Raw genomic sequence first — 26768 nt, forward strand, 5'->3', positions numbered from 1 at the left:
ATCTTTCTCTCTCACACCCATCTCTATTTGCTTTCCTTTCAGTTCTTGAGTCAAATCCTATTAACATATGGAAAGGATTCCTAAGTCAGTAGGTTAGACAATGCTGTGTCTAAATCAACAAGAAAAGTCTAAAAAATCTGCAAGCCCATGGCAGAGTTACTTAGGCCTAGAAGTATCACAAGATTTCATCAAACTTGTTTTGTAGTTTGAGACCCATGCCTTTCTTCCCAGTGCACAGATCTAGATTTGAGGTTTGTTTTTAAGGAAACATTTGTTGGTTTGGGCTATTGTTGAAAGCTTTCTACCTTCCCTGAGTTAGGTCATCAGTGTGAATTGATGGTTATATTAAAGTACATTCCCAGCAAGTCAGAAATCGTTTAGAAAGCAAATTGAATTTTGGAAACATTTCTGTTGTGATTGTCGTGCCTCTCTTCTTTAGTGTCAATAATTCTGTGGAGGGGAGCAGGGGACATAGTGGAGAGGGATGGGTTCTGGAATCAAACTGCAATAGTTCAAATCTGGATTCTGCCACTTATCCTGTGGCCTTAGGCAGGTTCCTTAGTTTTGTTCTGTCTCAGTTTCCTCATCTATAAAATGAGGATAATAACAGTATCTACTACATAGAATTGTTGTAAAATTAAGGGATGAAAACAGTTTATCAGGTTGTGGGTATAAATGAAGGCTCAGTAAGTGCGATGGTGGTGATGGTGATAATTCCGAGGTGCCGCTGCTTTCTGTGTCAGCCGACAGGAAGAAAAGGAAGAGAATGTTAAAACTGCAGCCATGTAGAAAGGGATGAAATTAGTAGAACTTTCAGAAGGGTTGAGCTGTGGGACGCAGCTTTGCCTCCCAAATGGGCAGAACTGCAAAAGGTTGGAGAGTGTTTTTCTGTGGATAAGATTCAGGCTAGGGCTGACAACTATTTTTATGGAGGACTTTAAGTGTAGTTTTGCCTACAGTCAGATCTGACCTGTACAAGTATTGTCTCTTTGAGGTGATATGGCTCTCATCATAGGGTGTGGAGGAGTTTGGAAAAGTGAGCTATTAAAAAAGACATGTTGTGGAAGGAAGAAAGCATTCTCCTCTTGCTCTTGCACTCTGGTTGTTCTGAGTAAAGTGCTGGCAGGCTCAGGATCCAATTCAATAGTTGCTAAAAGCCCCAAGCTTCTGGCAGCAGAAGCTCCAGGGACAGAAGATTCCTTAGCTGCTAACCAAGGAAGGCTGGGTCTTCCTTGCCCTGGCTTTGGAGCCTAGTGCTGCTGCTTAGCTTTTAGCCTGGAAGGCAGGAAGTGTCCTCATGAATTTCATTGTCTCAAGTTATTCATGTGGTGACCACTGAAACCCTAAGAGGACCCCAAGCCCAGTGTCCCTGTGATTTTCTGTCCCATTCTGGGTATGTAGGGTGGATCAGCTGTTCACCATGGCCAAGCTGCCTGATGCTCTGTAAGGAGAAGGCCTGTCTCTCCATGTTCTTCAGCAGTCCCAGCGATGGGGGACTTCCTGGGACATTAGTAGTTGACCACCCTCAAGAGAAGGATGTCTTCCCTTCATTCCTCAGTCTTCCCCTCCATTTTTGTGTAAAAATAATTTTCTGCTATGAAAGGCTGAACATTAAAACTTTAATAATTAAACAAAGTCAGTTTAGAAAATAATCCCCTTCTCACCAACACTATTCTTTTTGCATATTCTCCTTTAGCTTGGCCATGTTGTGAATATAGGTCTAAAGATTTGCAATCTATAGTCTATAATTCGTAGTCTGGATTTTCACTCGACAGCATCATTGGCATTGCTATGTTTTTTGTAATTATTTTTTAGGGTCTCATGACGTGTATTCCATTGGGTTACTATGCCATCATTTATTTAATCATTCCCTGCTAATGCACATTTGGATTATTTCCTATTTTGGGCCTTGATGCTGACTGCTGTATGAACGTTTGTGTTTATAGTCAATTTCTTCTATTAAATTCTTCCTTTGGCTTACTGGTTGAAAGTATGAACATCTGTATTCTTCTTAACACACTACTTTCCAAAGGGATCAAACCAAATGTACATACCATGTTACCAGCTATGTATGATGGTACCATTTCCTTCTCAATTTGTCTCACATTGGCCATTGCCATCAAAATGTGTATTATTAACTTTTTAGCTGAAACATAGTACTCTACCTCTGCTTCCATTGTGTTTCTTGAATTATTAGTATCTCCCCTCTGTCTGACTCTTTAGGCCAGAAAGACCTACCAGTTCACTGTCATCTGCTGGTCTTAACTTTCTAGGACACCCTCATAAACACTAACTTAATCCTGAATCTGAATAATATATTTTCATTGTGGTGTTTGTTTGTTTGTTTGTTTTTTGAGATAGGGTCTTGCTCTGTCACCCAGGCTGGAGTGCAGTGGCACAATCACGGCTCTGACCTCCTGTGCTCAAGCAATTTTCTTGCCTCAGCTCTGCCTGTGCCCCACAGCTCCCTGCCACAATAGCTGGGACTACAGGCAGTTGCCACCATGCCCAGTTAATTTTTTTTTTTTTTTTAGAGACCAGGTTTCGCCATGTTGCTCACACTGGTCTCAAACTCCTGGCCTCAAACAATCTGCCTGCCTTGGCCTCCAAAAGTGTTGAGATTACAGGTATGAACCACTGCGTCCTGCTTATTTTCATTGATTCTTAAATCCAACTAGAATCCCCCTGCCTTCCCCTGGACCCTGCCAGATTTGATTTTCTTCCAGCTTCTTTCAATGTAGCACATTTTAAATCTAGTCAACTTGTCCAGTTGTTTCAATTAAGGAATTACTGTTCTACGCTCTCTAGACAGCATGGCTTTCTCTCCCACTGGTAGGCACTGATTTAGACAATTAGTATAAGTGGTGCAGAAACTTTTCCCATACATTTGATTATAATGTGTTTTCTCTTGTGGGAGTTGTCTATGTTCCTTACCATTTCATTCATTCATTTCAACAAATGTTACTGAATGCCTAAGATATTCTGAATGGTAGAGATATGACAGTGAAGATACAGGCTCTGCCTTGTCCAGCTCTCATTGTACAGGAAGACACATACTATTAACAAGCAAGTAAGTGAATGTATAAGCCAGGCAGTGATAGGTGCTAAGGAGACAAACACGAACATGGGATAAAGGAACAGAGAATGCTGGGGAGGTGTGGGAAATGATGTGCTGCAGTTGGCTTGCATCAGCTCTTGAAAATTGTATGCCTCTCTTCCCGGCTTCATGTTCAATGACCTTGGTCGCTTGAAACTGGCCACAGTGGGAGTATTTAGATCCCACACAAAAATGCTACCATTCAGGGGCAGCTGGTTCTTAAATATTTGCAAGCATATAATTGGATATGGGATTGCTATTTTGTGTGGGTCAGTCAGGGAAAATCTGAGCAAGAAGGTGACACTGGGGAGAGACCTGCAGGAAGTGAGGGAGGGAACCATCTGGGAGTCTGGGTGAGGGCAGAGGGAAACACTGGTGCAAGGTCCTGAGGCAGGATGTGGTTGACATGTTTTAGAACCAGCAAAGAGGCCACTGAAGCAGATTTGGAGAGAGTAGGATGCAGGAAAAAATGGGTAAGAAGTGAGATGGGAGGCAAGGAGGGGAGGGGACTGGTAGGTGATATGATCAGATTAGCACTTGTAGGTCATTGTAAGTATTCTAGCTTTTCCTCCTGATTTGAGATGGAAGTCATTGAAGAATTTTGAGTTGAGAAGTAAAAGATTCTGATTTATGTTTTAAAGGGATCACTCCGGCTGCTGTGTTGAGAATAGAACTGTAGGAAGGCAGAATTTCAATCATTAGAAAGCTATTAAAATAATCCAGAACACAATCGATGGTGACTTGGATTGGTGGTGGATGTGGTAAGAAATGAATTCTGAATACATAGTCAAGGAAGAGCCCTCAGTATTTACTGATGGATCAGATAGATTGTGTGTCAGAAAGAAGGCAAGGATGAGGCCTTTTTGTGAAGGCTTTTCCATATATACGTATATACATATACACATACATTTAGAGATAGGGTATTGCTCTGTCACCCAGGCTGGAGTGCAGTGGCACAATCAGAAATCACTGCAGCGTCAAACTCCAGGGCTCAAGTGATTCTCCAACCTCACCCTCTCAAAGTGCTGGGATTACAGGTATGAGCCACCATGTGCAGCCCCTATATTAACTTTGAAGAAAGTGTTTTTAGTTTAGGAAAATTTGTGGCATGGTGGCAGTGTTTGGCTTATACTTCATTCTTCTACAGAAACCTTATTGTGAGCAAAGACTTTCTTTTCACCCTGTTTGACTCCGAGCAGTTTGGTTTGAAGAAGCTAACCAAATGCAGCTGTGGGGAAAGTGCTAGCTGTCTGCAGAACCCCAGTCTCTCCCTTTCCCATGCATAGTAAAGAGTCTGCACCGGGCATGAGGCAGCTAGCTGCATCTCTGGGACCAAGCGTGAGCCAAGGGGAGGTGAGTGGAAGTGTCCATTCCAGGTGATTGTCACATGAAAGGAAAGCCATTTTTCTGGAATTCCTCTTTCCTTACTCCATCAGCTCAAACACAGGTGCTAGACGTGCTTCTGACTTGGCTTTGATCATACAGCCGAGGACTGTGGAGCTGTGAGGTGGAGGGAACTGAGGTTCTGGGATGACCACGTGGAGCAAATCTGCTCACCCACTCAGGACTGTTACATCAGAGAGAAAATACAAGCTTTTTGAAGTCAAAGCTTTTTGGGAGTCTTTTTATTACAGTGGCTTAACCTTTCCTCTCACTAATACAAAAGCCAATTCCAAAACAAACCAACCAATCAGCAGAAAATCAGAATGTTGAAAGTGACATATTCCAACTGATGACAAAAGCCTGCAGGATCAGAAATTTTTGGTGAGTACGAAATGGAAGAAAACCAAAGGAAAATGGGCATCCAGTAGCTGGAAGCACCCACAGAAGGCCATGATTTTAGGTGGGAACAGTGGAGGCAGATTTATACTGGCAACAGTGAGTAGGAAGACATTGGGTGAAGGAGAGAAAGAATACTGGAGTTTTAAGGCAGGAAGATTTTCCCAGCATGAGGTCAGTACGTACTGGGAAGTAGGGGCTGAGGACAAAGTTTGGGCCTATAGCAGAAGTTGATCTACTGCGGAGAAGGCAAAACGAAAGAAGAGAAGACACTCTTGAAGTCACTGAGGAGGTGGGCAGGAACGACCCAGGAGATCTTTTGAAAAATGTGTGTTTTATTGGCCATGCGCTAACTTTGATCTATGCCAAGGGAGGGGGAAAAGACACCTAACAACCTTCCCCATTAAAGTTAATGGGGGATCCCCTATAAAGTCTATGGGCAGAATATGGCATGATGAATCTGTATGATTATTTCATGAAGGTTCCATAAGATAAATAAGGCTCTTAAGAGACGTGTTTATTGGTGAACAATTTATATCGGTGTACATACCATCAGCTGGAATGTAATTGCTGAGGATAAGGTGGGAAACAATTACCAAGTTTGACTCCAGCTGGCGCTACACCCGTGGGAATGCAGTAAATAATTGTTGAATCACAATGAATATAAATTGGCTTACTGGGTGAACACTTCCAGAGAGCCAACACATACCTCCTTATTGTCTTGAAGAAGCTGGTATTGCCTGGCACTTGGGGAAAGCAGTAAGATTTCCCTTGAAGACTACTTTGAATGCTAAGAGAATGACTTTGGAAGGAGGAAGGGAACCATGTCCAATTCTCAGGACCCTGTTGAGGCCTCCGTGTGAGCCCAAGTTTCAGCTGCAGGGAATGGGCTTCCACTTTCTCTGTAGCCCTCTGAGCAAGTCTGCAGTGGGAAGAGCTCTGCCTGTTTCCCTTCTCTCTGCATCTCCCACACTTTGTCACTGTGCAGGGACATTCCTGTAGTTCTGCTCCTTACCTCCCAAATATTCCTTAGTCTCTCATGATTTGGCCTTTACCCAACTACACCACAAAGGCTGGTCCTGCTGTTGCTATGAAGTATGGTGGTTAATAGGCACATGGGCTATGAAGGGAACCCACATGAGTTCAGGTCATGTCCCGTATCATCTCTGTGATGGTGGGCCTCGTGTCATTTGTGAAATGAAGATAATATTTGTGTCTATTCTCCCTAGAGAAATAGTCTGTAACTTCCATGAGGGCAGAAACAGATCTAGTTCTTTCCTTATATTCTTAAATGCTAGAATAGTGATAGGCATATTCGATATGTGATAGGTGAAAGGTACTCATAAATGCTTTTTTAAAAAATAATGAGTGTGTAGAGAAATAGGTGGGGATCCAGCTGAGATGAGGTCCCCTAAAGGTGAGGCAATGGGCTCTCTCACCCTAATTGAGTGTGTGTATAGGGGCGCTATCTTTTTGGGCTATAGTTTCTAGAAGAACTGAAGAAGACTATTGGGTACAATATGCAGGAAATTGGGTGGAGATGGGGTGGGGACTGGGTGTCAGCATCCACCTCGTTAAGTTCCTTCAGGACAATCTGCATTGAATAGGAAAGGGCAGTAGTGAGGACCATCTTGGAAAAGCATGAAGTGGTTACCAGTTACACTTATGTCAAGCCAACAAATAACAGTTATTTGTAAAAGACCACCATTATTCCCCTCTGTAAGTATGCCTCTTTGCAGTATGACTTTGCAGTTCCTCTCAGCAGGAGGTGAAGTCTATTCCCCTACTCCTTGAATCCAGGTTGGCCTTATGACTTGTTTTAGCCAATAGGCAGTGGCAGAAGTGTTAATGTCAATTCTGAGTCTAAGCCTCAAGAAGCCTTTGTGAACTTTTCTTCAAAACCTGTAGTCATGTGAACAAACCGAGGCTGGCCTGCTAGATGATGAGAGACGAAGTAAACCAGAGCCAAGTCAGCCCAGCTGTCCAGGGCAGGCCTGAGAAATGTGAGACAGCACAGTGAATATCAGCAAAGTCAACCGACAACTGACCTGCAGGCACACGAGGGAGCCTAGCCGAGAGCAGAGGGCTACCCAGCTGAGCCCAGCCCAGATTGCCAATACACAGAATCATGAATTGAGTGAATGGTGGTGGGTTTTGATTGCTTAGTTTTGGGGTTGTTTGTTACACAGCAATAGATAAGTAATATGTGATTTCACAAAGTTGAGTGGGATCTGAGACTCAGAGAAAGCAATGACTTCCAGCTGGGTGCAGTGGCTCACGCTGGCAATCCCAGCACTTTGGGAGGCCAAGGTGGGTGAGGATCACTTGAGGTCAGGAGTTTGAGACCAGCCTGGTCAAAATGGTGAAACCCCATCTCTACTAAAAACACCAAATTAACCGGGTGTGGTGGTGCACACCTAAAATCTCAGCTACTCTGGAGGCTGAGGCAGGAGAATTGCTTGAACCCATGAGGCAGAGGTTGCAGTGAGCTGAGATCATACCACTGTACTCCAACCTGGGCAACAAAAGCAAAACTCTGTTTAAAAAAAAAAAGAAAAAAGAAAAAAGAAAGTGATCCCTTTCTCCACATTCAATTCTCACTGCCATTGCTCTTCAAATTTAATTTTATCAGGCATTATTGAGGAAATTTCTGCCTGATTTCTGGGTCAGTGGCACAGCAGATCCATTGGATGGTCAGTCCACGTCCTGTCTCCAAAGGCCCAGTTCCAGAGCCCCTCGTGTCTTTGGACATTATCCTCAAGTAGCGCCAGCTACAAAAGGTTACATTGCCCACGAAGGACCTACCTCAGCTCTGTCTGCCGCTCTTTGAAGGTGTGCAGTGGTGGGTGAAAACAGGAAGTTAAAGACTGTGGCATGGACAAGTCTAGACTTGAAACCTGACACTGACTAGCTGTGAGACTTAACCTCCCTGAGTCTCTGTTCCTTCATCAGTAAAATGGGGACAGTAATGCTTGCCTCATAGGGTTATTGTTAGGATTAAATGAGTTAGTACATGGAAGGGGCCCAGCTCATTACAGGATTGTTATGAGAGTGGGGGAAATCACGGAGGTTGAGGGGCTTAGAAAAGGCATCTCCTTCCACATAAATGGGAAAACAGTCCCAGTGACCCCTTGTCAGCTACAGGCTCAAGTTAAGGTTTTCTGAGAGCCATCAGAGGAGGCCTAGGGCAAGTGGCTGCCCCTTTGCTTCAGAAATCATGAGCTTGGCAGTGGGTCCTGCCTTTAATGCTGATGTCCAGGTCAAGACAGGACTGTACTCTTGGCAAACCTTCTCTACTCTTTGTGTCAGCGATGTAGTGTTTAGTGAATTTCTTCCTGTTTTCGAGCCCAGAAATGATTGCATTGGTGGCCTGGGCACGTATTTTCCTCACAGAATAACATGCGAATGGAGAATGGTTTGCTCATTTGCAACCAGTTCCCTCCCATTCCCCACCAGTATGCACCCCACCCTTCAACATTGCTGTAATTCCTGTGGGTCAGCAGGCTGAGCCCAGGGGTGTGGATTTATGCCCATCAGAAGTCTGATTGAGGGTTAGGAAAAATCATTTGGGATGTGATGACAATCACAGGCACAGACCCTAGAGTTGTGGCTGCTGTTTCTTTTCATAGACTATTCCCAGGGGGCCTTCATCCTAAGTAGTTGCCAATAGCTGCTAAAAATGTTCATATTTCTCCATGGCTGTAGAAAACTTTAAAGGGGAAAACACCTATACTTTGGGTCATCTACTCTTTTTGTCATGCTAAATTTCATTCTATATTCTTCTAGAATTTTTGTGTACATACACATATGTACATACATACATATAGGAATTTCTCCCTCCATACATATGTATGAAGAGAGAATGCATACACACACACACACACACACACACACACACACAATGGGATTATGCTGTAGCTTTTCTTTTTTACTTAATATAACATAAACATCATTTCTGATCAGTAAATGTCTATTGGAAGGCCACAATTTGGAGGCCAAAAGCCAAATTTAGTGCATATGGATGGAAATTGTTTGGCATTGTTTTAAAGACTTAAATTTAAACTCCTCAAGAAGGGGCATAGATCTTTCAATTCCTGACTGGCCTTGAAGGCATTTGAAGTTGTCATCCTGAGTTTTATATCATTGTTTACAATTATTATTATCCCACCATATCAGTATTTTTCAGTAGAGAAATTTTGGCCATTTTGAGCTGGATAATTCTCTGTTGTATTTTGGGATTATTTTGTACATTGCAGGACATTTAGCATCCCTGATGCCCGCCAGCTCAATGCCAGCAGTGTCTTCAGGTCTATGTAATAACCAAATGTGACCCCATGCATGCCCATGGGGCATCTGTTCTTGTCTTGGGCTAACAATGAAATTATCATAGACTCTCCTCCATTGATATGTTTAAGTATGAAGACCTTATGTCCTAGGTTACCTGGGACAGTCCTGTGGTTCTGGTGTATTTATTAATAGCAACCCCGTCACTCTCAGAAGTATCTCTATTTGGATGATAAACCAGTGGGTCACCCTGAGTGTAAGGTCCTGCTTCAGAAATGGTTAGATTTGTCAGGTTCTGCCCAGGAAAGACTAAATGTGTCATTGGTGCTAAGCATGTCTTCCCAGAGTTAATCTATATGTCATGTGGTAAATGCCTTCCACTGAGGATGCTACTATGGACAGATCCTACTTCCAACTCTACAGCTGAACATCAGGGTAGTCAGTGACACAGGCACATTTTTTTAAAAGGTGGGCAAGAATTGGCTTAAGGCCAGAGCTAGACTGAAGAAAGAGGATGTCTGATGACCCCTTGGATTCGAGAAGACCTGTAGCATATCATGTATGGTCTGGAGAGGCCTGCTTAGGCTCCATGCTTTACAGATTAAGAAACTGAGCATCAGAGAAAGGAAGGGAAATAGAACCTCAGGGCATGAAAGTCTTAAGAGTCTTCTTGCCCTCTCCAACTTGGAAGCTTTCATTTCCACTGAGCATATTCACAGGTGGAGAGTCAGCCTCCATCAGAACTGCAAGCCATGGGTCAGATACTGCACAAGCCAGAGGCAGAGACAGAACCCAGGGATCCCCAGTTCTGGACCAGAGCACTTCACTTTGTTCTATTCTGTATCTCCTTAGATTTCCTCCTAAGATACTTAAACCTTCACTCTTCCATATACACCTAAAAGATGAAACCGATTTGGAAGTACCAGATGTATCTGAGAGAGGATTCCTAGAGAATATAGGAACTGCACACTCAACAGTCATGGACTGGTTTGAGAAGTGGATTCCATTGTATTTGACCCTGGGTACTTTTTAGTTATCTCCCTAATACTTCATTCAATCTAAGCCTGGAAGAGCTTTTATCAGGAATGCCTGAGTGGCAGCTGGTTATCTGGGATGTGGAAGAGGATTCACCTTGAACTTTGTAACTCCAGAAGAGTCGAGGTCTCAGCGTGAAAGGTGGCTTGGCTTGATCTGGCTGCAGACCCCGCTTCTGGTGCTGTTTCCAGATGGGCCTTTAAGTGTTCCGAGCAGGCCCCATGCAGGAAATATGTCCTGTGTTGCATGTCAAATTTCTTGCTATTATTTATTCTTACTTTTGGCTTTTATGGGATTGGTGCTCCTTTAAAGAGACCTGTTCGCATTCCTTGTGACACGCTCTGTTTATTAACAAATGATTTGCTCTGTGTGGCTATAATGAATCACTGGCATTACAACAATCTGAAAGACCACAGAGTTCTACAAGTGGCACCTTTTCTGCCATCAAGTTTCTCGAACATCCTTTCTGAACCTGCTCATCTAATCTCACCTTGGATTCAAGTTCTCCACGAGGAGTAGTGTATTGCTCCTGGATTTTAAAAATTAAAACTATTCTGAACAGACAGGGCAGGAAATACTTTGGGAATCAATGCAAGTTGATATACAATATTAATCTAAATAATAATTATTATTTTGGGGGCACTATGTGCTAGATCTGTGTTAAGCACTTCCATGGACTACCTCATTAAATCCTCATAACTCCACTGTGATATTATTAATTCCCTCATTTTACAGAATGCTAACTTGAGGCTCAGAGAAGTTGAATAGTTTGCTCAACAGTACACAGCTACTCAATGGCAGAGCTAAGATTCCAATTTAGCTCAGTCTGATGCAGGGCCTGATCTTAACTATAGCATTATACCAGCTCAGAGACTCAGAGCAGAGAATGTTCCATTACCCACTCTCTCTGAGGCATATAAGCTCCCAGTGCCTCTGCTTACCAGGGATACAGTGTGGGGTCACAAAGAGAGCCCTGGCCCTAAAGTCAGAAGATCTGGATTTGAGTGGTAATACCTGCCCTTGTCTTTATTAAGTTTATTGTGAAGGTTGAATGCTGCAATATAAATGACTAAGATCTTTACATGCAATTGTAGGCTGTGATGGCTTGTATAAAAGATGAGTCTTACGTGTATATTTATACCTGTTTCTACCTGTATGTATATAGCCCAATTATATCCAATGATGATAGGCTTATATCAGGTTGCTTACAGTTGGAAAAGCCATTCTTGGGACTAGGATTTCAAACTGGAAGGGAACTAAGAAATCATCTGTACATTACAAGTGAGGAAAATGAGGCTTGGTAAGAGATTTCTTTGTACTTTTCCCAGGATTAGCAGAATGACATTGAGGTTTGGAGACCAATGACTCAAGAGTAGGCAGGGACCAAAAGAGCCATAACATTTACATGTAATATTGAAAAGCTTAGGTCATCTAGTGGGATGAACCCAGTCTAGATTGGGAGAAGAGCAGACTGAAGCCAGAGAGATGGTTAAGATTGCCGTGGGGAGTAGGAACAGAAGGTTGCAGGTGGATGGACAGTGCTGTCTGTAAGGGAGGGTATTCTGAAAGCTTCACCGTGTGAGACAACCTGATACTGTTTCTTCCTCCCATGTCTTTAGGTCCCGTGTGCAATATGCAGTGTTCATGGCTTCCTACATGGAGAGAATGCAGTTTTATTGTGTTCGAGGAGATTGAGAGTATATATTTGATGTCCCAAGACTAGGAAGTGGTCCCGCAGGAAGACTGCATTGAGTTCCCAACTTGGGTGAAAAAGATCAAGGTGAAGATTTTATTCCACAAAGTGTAAGGGGCCAGCAGATCTTTACAGAAGTAAGTGGCTTGAGCGACATTCCACACTAATGCCACCCATGATGCCTTCAGACTCCACATCTACCAATTCTTTCTTCAGAGGTCCATTTGACCCCACACTCCTCTTTTCTAGTCTTCCTGCAAATGCCTAGTTCTGATCCAAACTAGATGAGAGGGTACAGACAAATAATTCAAGCCCACAGCTGACAAAACAACCCACAGCACACGTCCTGTGTCCAGATGGGGACTACAGGTCAACTGTGTCATCTGTCTTTATGAAAGACAGTATGTTATTATACTGATTACAGTGTACTGGGCTTTACTGGGGACTAAAAATAGATAAATGTGGCTTCTAGAGACAGGCACTAACATTCCTTTGGCTTCCTTTACTATGTGCTTTTTTAGAGAAATCTTTGCCTTGATTAGAAAAAAAAAAAAAAAAAAAGGCTGCCAAAAGCTGTGCTGCCTTAGGCATTTTTCGAAGGGCAATTTGCATCTGACCAGTGCTGCTGTCATCTTTGACATGTTGCTGGTGCTGTTCCCCACCATCATGTTTGTGTGTGATTGCAAAAGGAACGAAACAGGCAGCCCCACTCTGCGTTCCTTTATTCCAGCTTTTCCATTTCTGTGCTCTTCATATCTCTTAATGAAGAATTGCACACCACAGCCCAGCCTGGGTGAGCCCAAGGGACCTTTTCCCTGGAGAAGATATTGGAGAGAGGTTCGGGCTGACTCTGCAACAGGATGAGAGAAGGAATTAGCATTTATTGAGTTCCCGCTCTGTGCTCCCCTGTGCCAGATGGTTTTGCTGATCACTGCAGAAACTCTGGAAGTCAAATGAATTGGAGGCTCTGGATAAAGAAGCAAATGATGGAGCTGGAATCTGGGCCCAAGTCTGTTCATTTCAAGCCCATGTCCTTCTTGTGTTATATTGGGATACAATTAATCTACAGGAGGAAGTATAAACTTCTTTGTGCCCTTCTTGCCCATGTAATATCTCTTGGGAGCTACAGTGGAGGTAAAATGAAAAGGTAGAAAACATTCTTATTACTTCTGTTCTCAGGCAGGCATAATAAATTTATATTCACAAAATCAAATGCCTTTTGTGGTCTTGTGGGATATGTAAATGTGAGTGAAGCGGTGAATAGGAAGTTGGGGAGAGGTGTGCTCTAATGGAACAGGCCCCATAGACATGCTCCATTGAAAGACATCAACATTCATCCTTTAAATATCGTTGTTGGCCAAACCATTCATTCCTGTGAACCAATCAGGATCAAGGGCTGTCATCTGGGAACTCCTGACCCACGTGTCCTTCTAGGTGTTGATGACTTTATCTTGCCAGGTGCCAGTGTCTACTGCCTAGAGTCCCCTAGGTATTGATGCTTGATTTGATTTCTTCATTTTCTAAAAAGGAGAATAAATATATTATCTATACAAGTTAAAAGAGTACACACACACACACATATACATTCACCCTGAGCAGTAAGGATATAAGTGGTGCTACATTATGCCTTGCACTTTCCTTTCAAATTTCTTTTACATATTAAAAGAGAATGCAGCATGTAAGGGCTGAAAGCAACTTTAATGTCTTAGTCCACCTCACCCATGTTATAGACGAAGAAACTGAGTCCAGAGAGAAAAGGAGCTTTCCTAGTTTCACAGAGCTAATTAAGAGGAGAGCCGGTATTGGAGGACCTGACTCCCAGGCCAACAGTCCTTTCACTACATATCCATCCATGCACAAGTGTGTGGGCCAGAGAAGGGTCAAAGTACTATGTATAGAAATACCTGCAGCAGCAGTTACACTGCCTTAAGGTCAGGCTTAGGCAATGTGACTCTGTTCTGCAATCATAAGAGGGCTGGTCATAATTTACCTGCAAGTCCTCCTGGCTGAATGTCTTTGTATGAAGACATGAAGATGTGAGCCTGGTATTCTGACCCAACCTACACTCAACCTGGGCTATATACCTGTCATGAGAGTCTAGGTGGGAGATGTCCCAAGAAGGATGCTCTTGGTCTGAGCATGGAGCAGTGAAGTCCTCTCTGAATGGAGCAAGAGGCTGTGAGTGAATAAGTGAAGGGAGAATTTACTTTAAAACAAGTAAAAACACCCATTTGTTTTGGGCTGAAATTTGTTCTAGGTCTAGATGAAAGGTGCTTTGCATTCCTTAGGGAAAGAAGCAGAATATTAGAGGTGGAAGGAACTCTGAAGAAGAACCAGTCAAATTTTTCATTGCCAATGGGGAAACAGATACAGCATGATCACTCTTAGGGTGTGTGAGCCCTGGGCAAATATTTTTTGCAGGGTCCCTGTCCACATAGACTATTAGATATTAAATTTATTAGAAAATTCAAGGTCCCATCTAAGGCATAGTGATTTATCAGTAAAGATTTAGAGTAATGAGTAGAGAAGAGGTACTTAAGCATTTGTTTATTGTCCTATCAGTGCATGTGAAATTTTTTTGTGGTATCCATGCACTGTCTCCCCCTTTGTAGGTCTAGGAAGCATCCCTTCATGTTTTTTATTGTGAAATTCACCATTCCTGGTTAATTTCATATCTCCCACTGTGAGAAGAAGGTAACATCACTCATAATACCATGGGTCTTTGGAATCTCTTTGTACTGAAACAAAATAGATTTTCTTGCCTCTGCACTTCCCTAATGCCATGTATTTAATGCTGGCTTTATCATTACTCATGACACTGCATCATGTACTATGCCTCGTGTGAACAATGGCTTCCAGGGACTCTCTCAAAGGTTGCTACTGTGCATCACTGATGATAACTGCTATATCAGTCAGGGCCAACCAGAGACACAGAACCAGTAGGATATGTATATATATTATGAGATTTGTTGCAAAGAATTGGCTTACATGATTGTGGAGGCTGGCTATGGCTAGGCAAGTCTTAAATCTACAGGGGAGGCTGCCAGGAAGGGCAGCCTGGAACTTCTGGACATGAGCTAAAGCTGCTGTCCACAGGCAGAATTTCCTCTTCTTCAGTAAAGCCTCAGCTCTGTTCTTTGGCCTTTTAATTGATTGGATGAGGCCCACCCAGATTATCAAGGCTAATCTCCTTTACATAAAGTCAACTGCCTGTAGATGCTAAGTACGTCTGCAATGCCTAGATTTGTGTTCAATGGAATAACAGAGGTCTATAGCCTAGTTGAGTTGGCACATAAAATTAACCATCACAACTACAAGTGCAAGTCTTATCCAGTGTATGCTGGAAACTATGAATGAGACTGTGTGTTCTGGTCATGTTAAATTTACTGTTTAGAATTTTGTAGTACAACATGCAACATGTCTTCCAACCCTGTCTTCTCTTGAACTCTAGGCTGTAATTAATATATTCCTGAACTGTTATTGCTTTGAATGTTGACTGCACCCTTTCCTTTCACACCAGTAGATAGGCTCAGGCCCAAGCATGGTGGCTCAAGACTGACCTGAGAGAACATGGTATCAGCACATACATTGATGGGAAGGAAGGATGGTGATCCAATAGGCCATTGGCTTTGTGGAACAACAGTCTTGAAAGCCGTTGGAGAAGATAGGTGCAGTCAACTCTGGAGGCCTGGCCTGAAAAGAAGCAGAGCCTGAAGAGAAGGCCTGGTGAGTGCTCTGGGTGTCCAAACTAGGGGGTACAGAGTAAAATTTCCTACTGCCCTCGGATGTCACAGATGGAAGGCAGCAACATGGTCAGAACACGACTGGGTGAGAACCAACACAGGGGCATAGGCATGTGGATGGGCGAACCCATGCATAGGTTGAAAGTCAAGAGCTGGTGTTGAATTGCTGGTGGCCCAGAGCCCTGACATTGTCTTGTGTCTGATGTGAGTGAGCGTCACTTCAGATCAGCAATATTGGCACCATCTGGCAGCCCAATCTTGTGAGGTATCTTCTTTTTTAAAAAAATTATCATTTTATTTATTATTTTTATTTTTTAGAGACAGAGTCTGGCTCTGTCACTCAGGCTGGAGTGCAGTGGCACAAATCATAGCTCACTGAAACCTTGAAATCCTGGATTCCAGTGATCCTCCCACCTCAACTTCCTGAGTAGCTGGAACTACAGGTGCACACCATCACGCCCAGCTGATTTTTGCATTTATTTTGTAGAGACGGTGTCCCTCCATGTTTCCCAGGCTGGTCTTGAACTCTTGGCCTCAAGCAATCCTCCCATCTTGGGCTCCCAAAGTTCTGGGATTACTGGCAGGAGCCACCATGCCTGGCCAAAATTTCTTGAAAGAAATACCACACCAGTCAGTGGAACAGTCTGTGCATCAGGTGGCCCTATGACCATTCCATAAACACAAGTCCTGGAGCTCCTCAGCATAGCAGGGCAACCCTATCCATGGAATAGAGGGTGACAGAGCAGTCCAAAAAGGAGAAATGGGGACTGGGGCTCACATGGCTCTGGTCCATGCTCAGGATACACCACTCAAATAGTAATGCTGGCCCTGGCTGGTTCCAAACACTGAAGTGTGCTTAGGAATGCCTTGAGGAAGGCATACTAAAATAGAGGTTGGGGGCTGGAAACATTTAGGGGACTGGGAGTGGGGGGATGGTGGAGGTGGTGCTAAGGCACAGGGATTGGAGCAAGGACCCCACTTACTTGTCCAGATCTGAGGGTTGTTGTTGAGGGAATGAAATTATTCAGGATCACATGGCCGGGTGTTGACAAACCTGTGCTGTCAGTGAGGTATGACCAAGAAGTTTATTAGTAGTAATTATTAAGGGGCTGAAGCTTGCAAATGCTTTACTAAAAAAATAGGACAGATTTATGGTAATTCCCATGATAACCCTACTCCTACTCACTTACACTAATGTGCTTTCTTGAGAGGCAGAGGAAAGGAGGGAATTGAAACTAGCCCAATGGGAACATAATATGGCTACATCTATGAGTTTGTTTTCCAGAGCTGGGTAAGGCAGGGATGGCCCATTGGGAGCACTGGCCCAGAATGCCAGTATACAAAGAGTGCTGGGTACTAAAGCACCACTAAAATGTAACACAATGAAGAAAACTGCAGTTCCTAGAATTAATTCCTAGAAGGCAAACCATACATAAGCGGTTCAGGGATGCAGGGGTAGGAGTAGTGAACCTGCTAAAAGGCATGTGAAAAAACAAATAAAAACCCCAGAAAACACCAGTTGTTGGTGAGGATACAGAGCAACTAATACTCTTCGATATGCTGATGGAGTGTAACCAAGTACAGTCACTTTGGGCAGCTGTTTGGCAGCATCTACTAATGATAAACATGTGTCTTCCCTATGATCAAACAATTTGTCTCTCTCTATTTCTATCTATGTCTATGTCTATATCTATCTCTCTGACAGAAATGTCTACATATGTTCACCAAAAGATATTTCTAGATTGCCCATAGCGGCCCTATTCATAGTAGCAAGAACTAGAAACTTTCCAAGTGCACAACACCAGTAGGATGGGTAAATAGATTGTGGTATATTTACACCCTGGAATACAATCAGCAAAGAGAATGAACAATCTTCAACTACACATAACGATGTGCGTGAATCTCACTCTATGACAAGCAAAAGAAGTCAGACAGAAAAAAGAACAAGCTATATCATTTCACCCATAAAAAGAACAAAAACTGGCAAAGTTAATCTCTGCTGTTTGATGTCAAGATAGTGGTTATCCTTGGAAGGAGGCAAGAAGGGAACATGAGGGAGGATTCTGGAATGCTGGTAATGTTATCATTATTTTTAAAAGTCTGGGTGCTGGTAACAATGTGTGTTCAGTTTGTGGAAAGTCACTGAGTACTCATGATATGTGTAATTTTCCATGTGTAAGTTACATTTCAGCAACAGGTTTAAAGAAAAGAGGGAAGCTCTGTTCTTCCTCCACTTAGTATTCATCTCCTCTACATAAATATTGAACTAATATTGAAAGAATATTGGTTTGAAGGTGTGACAAATTATTAGCCTCCTGAATCCCTGCATGTTTCTCTCTGGCTATCGTCCCCCCCATTGACCGTTCTGTGTGTTGTGGGGGAAAGGCATTGGATGGGGAACTGCTATCTGAGATACGATTCCATCCCTACTACAGCACAAAGAGTTGAACACAGCAGGGTCTTACCCTTGACATTTTTCTTCCCATGAGCATTCAGCACCTTAGTTTGAGTCTCCCTTAGCAGCTAGGTGATACTCCAGAACATTACAAGAGAAATGCTTGCAATAATCATTTTGGTCACAGTTCCACACAATACCATGAGGTCCTCTGTTTTCTCCTGTCCTTTCCCTGACTTCTCCTTTGCCTCATTCCTCCTTGTACCACTTTTTCTTCTCTGCCTGACTATGCCTTCAGTCTCCCAGGGATGTCCTGGAGAATTTTGGGGACACTGAGATACTCAGTAGATTCAATGGCTCATTCAAGAATCCGGCAAATCTGACTTTAAAATGTGACCATCTTGGGTGGGCAATGGTGAAACCCTGTCTCTACTAAAAATACAAAAATTAGCCGGGCGTGGTGCATGGTGGCATGTGGCTGTAATTCAAGCTACTTGGGAGGCTGAGGCAGGAGAATCACTTGAACCTGGGAGGCGGAAGTTGCAGTGAGCCAAGATCACATCATGGCATTCCAGCCTGGGCAACAGAGTGAGACTCCATCTCAAAACAAAACAAAACAAAACAAAAAAATACCTGAAATGTGACGATCTCTTACCAAAGAATCTGCAAAAATCATTTAGCCTTCCTTGACTTCAGTTTTCTCATCTCAACAAAGGGAAAATAATGACATTTATCTCAGCACATTACTGGAGGACTAACTAAAATAAAATAGATGATGTCTGGCATACAATACATGCTTAACACATATCTGCCTCCCTGCATTCTACCAAGTTTTGTCGAGAAGTTTCTAATACTCGTTAGGGCACAGATGAGTAACAGACTGTTGTTTTTCAATCTAGATGATCTGAAATGTTGCAGTGATGTTTTTGGTTTTCCATGATTGATTACCAACACCTAAAGCTATTTATGTAGCATCAGGAAAAGTGATTCAGCAAGGCCAGAAGTGATCGATTTCTAGTGGATATGGGGTTTGTGACAGAAAGCCAAATGGATTCCCCATATGACCACCTGTGGGTAAGGTTGTCAGTGCAGCCTGAGGGTGGAAACTAGAATAGAGGACTCAACAGCATCATTGGTTGTCGAAACAGCTTGGTAGATAAGGAGGGGTATTTCTCATGGGCCATGTCCACTGACAGCATTTACCCTCTTCTTATGCTATTTAAATGGCTATCTTAATTCTGGATTTAATGAAAGTCCATGCATTAGCAGAGAGAGGAAAAACCCCAAGTTCAGACTTTATCCTTCTGAGATTTTATTCTCTCTCTTTGATCCTACTATAGTCCATCCCATTGTTTCTAAGGTGATAAGGAAAGGAGAGCTTTTTATAAAGAGAAGGATCCAGAGGCCTTATCCATTCTTTTGAATCCTCAAACATTTCTGTTTAAATTTTGGGAGGCTCCTAGCTTCAGTGGTGACTATTGTCCTAACTCAAATGCTCCAGATATTTCCTGAAGAGCACCATGTTGAAGCAGACCCAGAGGATTATGAAGGAAAAGCAGAGAGAGGCAGTGATAGAAATATCACAAACTCCCAGCAAAAATCCAGCTCCCATTTGAGAGAAAAAGGACTGAGGCGACATGAGTTACCTGTATATTTGTCTTCTGTCTAACTTCCACAGACACTTTGCTTAAGCCTCTGTTTCATTTTCTTTCTGTGCTAAACAATCTCCGGTTTAACCACTGCTGGTCCCTTTTGGCCACTGGGCTTCTAGAAGGCTTAGAGCTTTGACCTTCCTTGATTACACCGAAAGCTCTACCTCTAGACCCCATGTCTCAGTCAAGGTCCTCAAACCTGACCCAACCTCATTATAGCCCCTCAAGGAGGGAAGGAAGTGGTAGGAAGAGACCTAGAATTTGCCCCAGATACTAACACTGAATAGGAGTTTCCCAAGGAGATGAGAATGGAAGGCATTGCAGGCAGAGAAATTAGCATGGGCAGAAGTGTGGTGTCTGGAATTACCATTACCTTTTCAGGAATTGTAGGTAACTTGAAATGACTGAGATACACAACAAGAAGGAGGGTAAACAAAGCTAGAGGGGATGGGGGTGATGACCATTTATGGAAGGTCTTGAATTCTAGGCTAAGGAGCTCTGGATCTAACCTCTGCCCTTCAAAGTTCTTCCGCAATAATAAAATTTCCTCAGCGAAAACTCTCATGTTCAAGATGTGATATTTTGAAACAGTGGCAGGAACCTCCTTTCTGCCATCTCCCATACAGACCAACACAGGTACTGTAATGCAAGTAGGATTAAGCTCTAGGCCTGCCCATGACAGTGCATCTCCAGTCTATAGGATTGTTATTCCCTTTGCCTGGAGTTCAAGGGCATGCAGGGTCTGTCTTTGCTCATTCGCCAACTGCACACACCATTGTTTCTAGGTAATGGAATACATTGGGAAAGTGGGATTAAGCTAGACACTGGAGCTATGAAGACGAGCAAGATAAAATATAAGTCTAGGTGGTGGGACTGATAAGCAAATGGGCTGAAAACTTTGGTAATTCCATGTGCAAGGTGTCAGAAAAAACAGGAGTATTTAACAGTTCCATTAGTGGAAAATTTAAATATTGACTATTTGCAAGGTAAATGGAGAGACCTGATCCTGGAGTCTTGACTGAGACTGAGGCTGGAGTCCCAGGCTGGACGGTTCCAGCTGGGTGTTACTCTCTCTTGGCCTCGTTTTCTACTTTTCCAAATGAGGAAAAGCACCCTTGCTCTGCCCAATTCACAGAATGAATTTGCAAGATTTAGATGAGATAGTGTGCCCAAACCTTCACAAACTATGATGCATCTTAGAAATATCAAGGTTATCAGCACATGTAGGGAGCTGGCAGGCTCTGCCTCTGAGGAATCTGACGTAAGAAATGTGAAAATCTAGTTCCACTTTTGCCTGGAGTCACATGGCTCTGGTTGGATTCTGTTATCTTGTTATGCAAAATTACCACAGAAATGGAGATGTCACTAATGGGTGCATAATTTTGGCCGCGGATGTCCAGAATGCAGTTGGACTCCTCCAGGAATGGGTCAGCAGGAATTGACTGGCTCTGCAGGAGTTGGCTGGTAACCTGTTTTATTTGTGTTTCCCCCAGGAGCCTCTGGATGAAGGGCTGGTGCAACATTCAGAGTTCAGTATTGATCGTGTTTATGATTTAAACACTCAGAGACTGAGGAATTGACTACTTTGATGCGGACTGATGGTTTCCTGATGCTTTATGACAGGTGTGGCCCAGGGACCTTTCCCCCAAGCCTGGGAGAATCATCCTCTGCTGTTAAACAGCTCAATCATTTCTCATTCCTGGCATCCTCACTGGTCCATTGGTTCCTCCCTTCCTCCTCTCTTACCTACAAGTGCTGACCCTTCCTGGGCTGCTGCCAAACATGACCCTGGATACTGGGAGCCTTGAGCGCTGGGCTACCAGGATCAGAGTCAAGAAAGGAAAAGGATCAACATTTATGGGGTGTCTTTTAGAGTAATAGAATGGTAATCTCATTACCAACTTTGCAAAATAGGTATCATTGGTTCCATTTTACAGATGAATAAGTTGAGGCTGACAGATAACTTGCTATGTGAGGGACCCAATCTGCCTAATTCTACACTTTTGCACACTCTCACTTCATTGCCTATAGAAGAGCTCAGAAGGAGAGGGAGGGAGAGGGGGACAGGAAGTAGAACGATCCCTGGGGTAGAAATAAATTGGAGTGCTGGACATGTGCATTGGGAGCCCACCAGGCTGTACTGCAGATGACTCAGTATGCAATGGGCAGGAAGGAGAGGGTTGAAGAGAGGAGTAGGCAGTTTTCTCCAAAGCTGCTTTACAACAAAAGCCCAGAGTGTGAACATAAGTGAGTCTACACATCTATATCTGCCTCTTCTACACATATCTTTGCAGGTTGCTGTGTGGAGTTTTTTGGTGCCTTCTTTTCTAGTTTAACCTAATTTCTTTGAGGATGGCAGAGCTGGACATGTTCAGGAAACCTCAGAAAAAGAGCTGGATCTTACTAAGTCAGGAAGAGGGCCCAGAGCTCTGGGTTTCTCATCTGGGGCCATCAACACCTGCCTCCTTCTAGCTCTGTCAAACACTTGGCCCCTTCTGGGTACTCTGGCAGAGTTTGGTACCATTCTCTCACACTGAAGAGAGACCCTCATAGGTAGAAGCATTGAAAGCTGCAGGCTGTGACTCAGTTACATTGCAATGTAGCTGTACCAGTCATGATTTTTAGTTACAGGCATCAGCCAACTCTGGCTGACTGAAGCAGAAGAGAGTTTGATGGAAAGAACACTGGGTGGCTGGAGAATCAGTAGCAACGCCGACAGTGGGGCTGGAGAATAAGCAGCCTGGAGCAGCACCGAGAATCACATGGTGGGAGGAGTCTGGAGAAACTTCTACTGCTTTAGCCATTGAATGTTGGGCACTACCATTGGCATCACAGTCACCTCTGTGCACAAACTTGAACTTGCAGTAGACAGAGAAAGAACTCCACCCTTCCTGTATCTAGCTCCGGTGTCAAAACCCAGGGTGGCACATGGTGGATGGATCCTGTGCACAGCCTGTGCCTGGCTGCAAAGGCTTCTGGGAAAGCCAGTTTCTGCATTTTTGGCATCTACCATGGGAAGCAGCCACTGAAGACAATGAAGACTCATGAAGTGGGAACTTCTCAAATGAAAAAGGAGTTCAAATATTGGGTGGCCAAATAAAATAAATATTCACTATCATTGCCTTAGTTGAGAATTGAGAAACTGGGGGCAGCGTCAGGGTACTGATGGCAATGTTCTCTAACAGATATTGAGTGATTACTCTCCGTACTAACTATTCTGAATGCAGTATCTCATTTAATCCTTCCAACAAATCTCCCAGGCAATTACTAATACTATACGCATTTTCCAAAGGAGACAACTGGACTGTAGACATGACTGTGGCACATACCTGGTAGGTGGCTGAGCTGAGGTTCTGGTGTAGGCGGTCTGTCTTCTGAGACTGTGGTCACATTTTCATGATTGAGGGCCAGTGAGGAACTCTAGGTGTATTTCTTTAAGTTAAAGCATTATAACCACCTGTCCTAGGGCTCGTCATTCCAATTATGCCACATGAACTCCAGTCTTTTAAAAATCCCATCTCAAGGTATTTCTAGGAGTCTTCAAGATGGCTTGCGTGAACACGTGTCAGACCAGGTTATTGGAGGCCACCGTGCTGTCACCTTCCTCTGCCTAGCCCAGGCCCACTGTGGGGACTGCTGTCCAGGCTGAGAAACTCCAGTGTGAACACTGGTGGGCGGGCACTCTCCCGTAGCTGCCGTTGGCCACAATGGAGATCTCCCTTGACTTTCTCCCAGACTGAGTCACCTGTGCTACACAGTTTGCCCTGTTTGACACAACTGCCAGCCAAACCTGAGATCCTCCAGGGTCACTGGCCATGCCCAGGAGAGGCCTTCAGGAGTCAATCTCTGCAGCCCAGTCACAGATGTTCTTGGCCGTCAAGGAGCTTTACTGAGCCCTGTCAGGGGACAGGAGGATTCACTTCCCTCAGCTCCCCTCTGTGAGACACCTATAGTAAGGTTACAGATTTCAAAGGGACACCAAATTTGGTTGTTTCCACCAGCTAAACCCATTTTTGCCCTAGGGCCCATGTAGATTATCAGCATAGTGATGTCAGCAGCACCCTTCAGGCCCAGGGGCAGAAAACTGCTGGTTGTGATATCCTTCCTCTTCTCCTCCCCTTTAAGGACCTTGCCTTCCTTTTTCACAATTGACTCAAATCATTCTCCTCCCACTCTGATCTCACATTCATTAATTCATTTGGTCAACATCAAATATTCATTATGCACCAATTATCTGTAAAACAGGGATAGGAACAATGATATTTCATTGTCTTGGTTTGGGTCTTCGGGCAAGCGGACTTGAGACAAGGGCTTGGTTGCAGACTTTTTATTTGGGAGGTGATCCCAGGAAGCAGGAGTGAGGGAGCAGGAAGATTGAGCAGGGAAGGAGGAAAACAGTAACCTGAGGGTGTGTTACTGGTTACTGCTGCTGGCACTGGGAGCCCAAGTGCATTGGCACATCTGAGAAGCACACAGAAGCCTCCCAGGATTGTCCTCCTGAAGGAAGGGAGGCAAGAGCGTTTATCCACAGTTCCTAGCCCCCTTGATAGATAGTTGCCTTGGGACAGGGAGTGGGAGGTTGGGGGTTACCCGCCCTGACCTTTAGAGGGCTGAGATGATTTCTGCAGCTTTAGCGAGTCTTTAAGGCAGAGAGGAGCAAGCCATGGGCACATGCCTAAGTGATACTGTCCAAGGAAGAAGCTCCTCCTTGCAGCTGGACCGAAGTCAAGAGTGGGACGAGGGGCCATGATACAGCACGCAAAACATACACTACACTTTCTCATGAAGTAGTTACCATTAACTGAGTTAATTTATGTAAAACACCTAGAAAAGTACCTGCCCCCAATAAGGCTATATGTGTGTGTTTGGTGCTATTATTTGTGTGACTACCGCATGTGCCTGGTGCTTCTCTAGGCTCTGTGGGTAACACTCTCATGAGAATTACCTTCAGCTCACAAAACATGCCTTGTTTATGTGTCAAAGCTCTGATTCTTGATACTGTCCAAGTTCTTTTGCCAGGAGATTCTCAGCCCCCATGTTTGGGGATGGCCAGGGGACATGGCCCCACCTGATTGCCAGCCTTGCCAGTATCTCTGATCCATTTTAGAGGCCTGCCCTGCTGTGCTCTGCTTCCCAGGATCCTGAACAAGGATTTGAGAGCTAAGGTTTGAAATCTGCATGTGAAACAGTCAAACTCAAGTTGTCCATCTTCTGAATTATACCCTGCTGGGAAAAGAAAATAGCTTCAGAGCAAAGTCACTTGCCTTTTAATAATTGATGGATAAAAGATTGCACCATGTGCAAAAACATACTTTCCGGATCTGCCACTAAGAACAGTTTAGGCAGAAGAAACTGCTCTTTCCATTGCCCTGGAGGCCAGGCCTGCCCTCAGCTAATCTGATGACCTAATCCTTTCACATGGGGGAGGACCAGAGTATTTGCATACAGGCAATGAATGCATCTTTCCACCAGAGGCTTCCAGAGGCAAGTCCAGTCTAGCTGGCGCTTATCTATCCAAGCTGGCTGACCTGCTCCCAGTGCACAGGCCAGTCCCAAGTCCTCCCACTCCTGCCTTGTTCCCATAACAAGTCTTGACTATTCTGGCCTCATACCTGTCCCCAGGTTGCAACACTTGATATGGCTTCTTGAGGATGGCCTTGGCCATCTCCTTGTTGCCGCTCCCACTGACTGCTTGGGTTTCAGCAGTTCATGGCTTCACAAGGCAACCCCTCCCTCTTGGTTCTATAATAACATAACTGGTCACAGACCTTTTGCCCAGCTCAGGCACTGAGGGACTGGGACCTGCCCTGGCCCCATCTTGGCTTTCACAAATGGGAACTGGTGAGGTCTCACCCAGGTGAAACCCAGAATTTACTTTCCTTTCAAATGTTAATATATTGCTGTGAAAATATGCCTTTATCAGTCCAGAATCCTGTGTCTATAATGTCAATATCTAAAAGCTCTGAAAGCCAAAAGTTGGTTATAATCTGCATAGTAGCAAAATCTAACTGGGTTAATTTCATTTTCCAGAAGTATCTGACCTGCACTAAGTGGAGACTATCTGTTGCCTTTATTGATCTCATTTGATGTGAATATGCATACATGCTGCTGGAGAAATATTAATGTCATTGATTACGAGGTGTCCCAGAGCTCACTGGGGTGTTAATGTATGAGGTGGTGTGTGCATCAAACTGCCTTTCTAAAACATTTTCTGAATTCTGAAACATACCTGGCCCCAAGATTTTGGATGAGGAATTTAGGTCTGTATTAGAATTAACCCAGGGAGGGTTAGGGCCTGGAAGAAGTGACCATGAGTGGCTATTGTTATCTAAAGCTTGAGGATGCAGGGAGCCAGGGGCAGCAATAGCCTGAGGTAAATATCACTGGATCCTTTAGTATAATTACAGAGTCAGAACTTAAGGAGAGTCATATTGACATCCATTTCATCAAAAAAAAGAAAAAAGAAAAAATTGCTCCCTCTAATCCATACCCATTAATTCAGCATCTCCCCTAGATAGCTGAAACCCTTTCAGAAAGACTGGAATATTTTCTAGATAATAAATCTGAGTCTTTGTCTTTCCCTTTTCTTCTTTCCCCTCTTCCCTTTGCCCCATCCCTGAACCTCCCCATCTTCTTGTGTTTTTGTTCATAAAAGAGCAGCTTCTATTATTCATGTGACAATAAGGGTCTTTAGGTAATTAAAGGGAAGTCTGCAGCCTGAACTACAAATGAGAGGTCATCTTGTTCAGCTTTTAGTCCTACCTCTACTGGGAGTGTGATTCTGGGGACAAGAAGAAAGAAAAGGTGCCAAAGCGCATGAATGGCCAATCATGTGCCTGGCTCTTCCATGTGGAATAGGCAGGTGGGGATGCTTGGAGCACACTCAGTGTTTGCCCTCCAGATTTTTCCAGTCTCCTCATAGATGACCCATGCCTGATGCAGAATAGGGAGGCAGGGTTAGATTTAACTGGAAGTCTTCATTTGTATTCTTCCAGGAAGCACACCCTGAGATGAGGGTTCTGGGAGATGAGGAGAACAGTAGTTGGGAAGAGGAGAACAGAGCCAGGGGATGACTGGAGCTTAATCCTTT

This window comes from Mandrillus leucophaeus, unplaced genomic scaffold (genome assembly GCF_000951045.1).
Source record: "Mandrillus leucophaeus isolate KB7577 unplaced genomic scaffold, Mleu.le_1.0 Scaffold265, whole genome shotgun sequence".
Taxonomy (NCBI): domain Eukaryota; kingdom Metazoa; phylum Chordata; class Mammalia; order Primates; family Cercopithecidae; genus Mandrillus; species Mandrillus leucophaeus.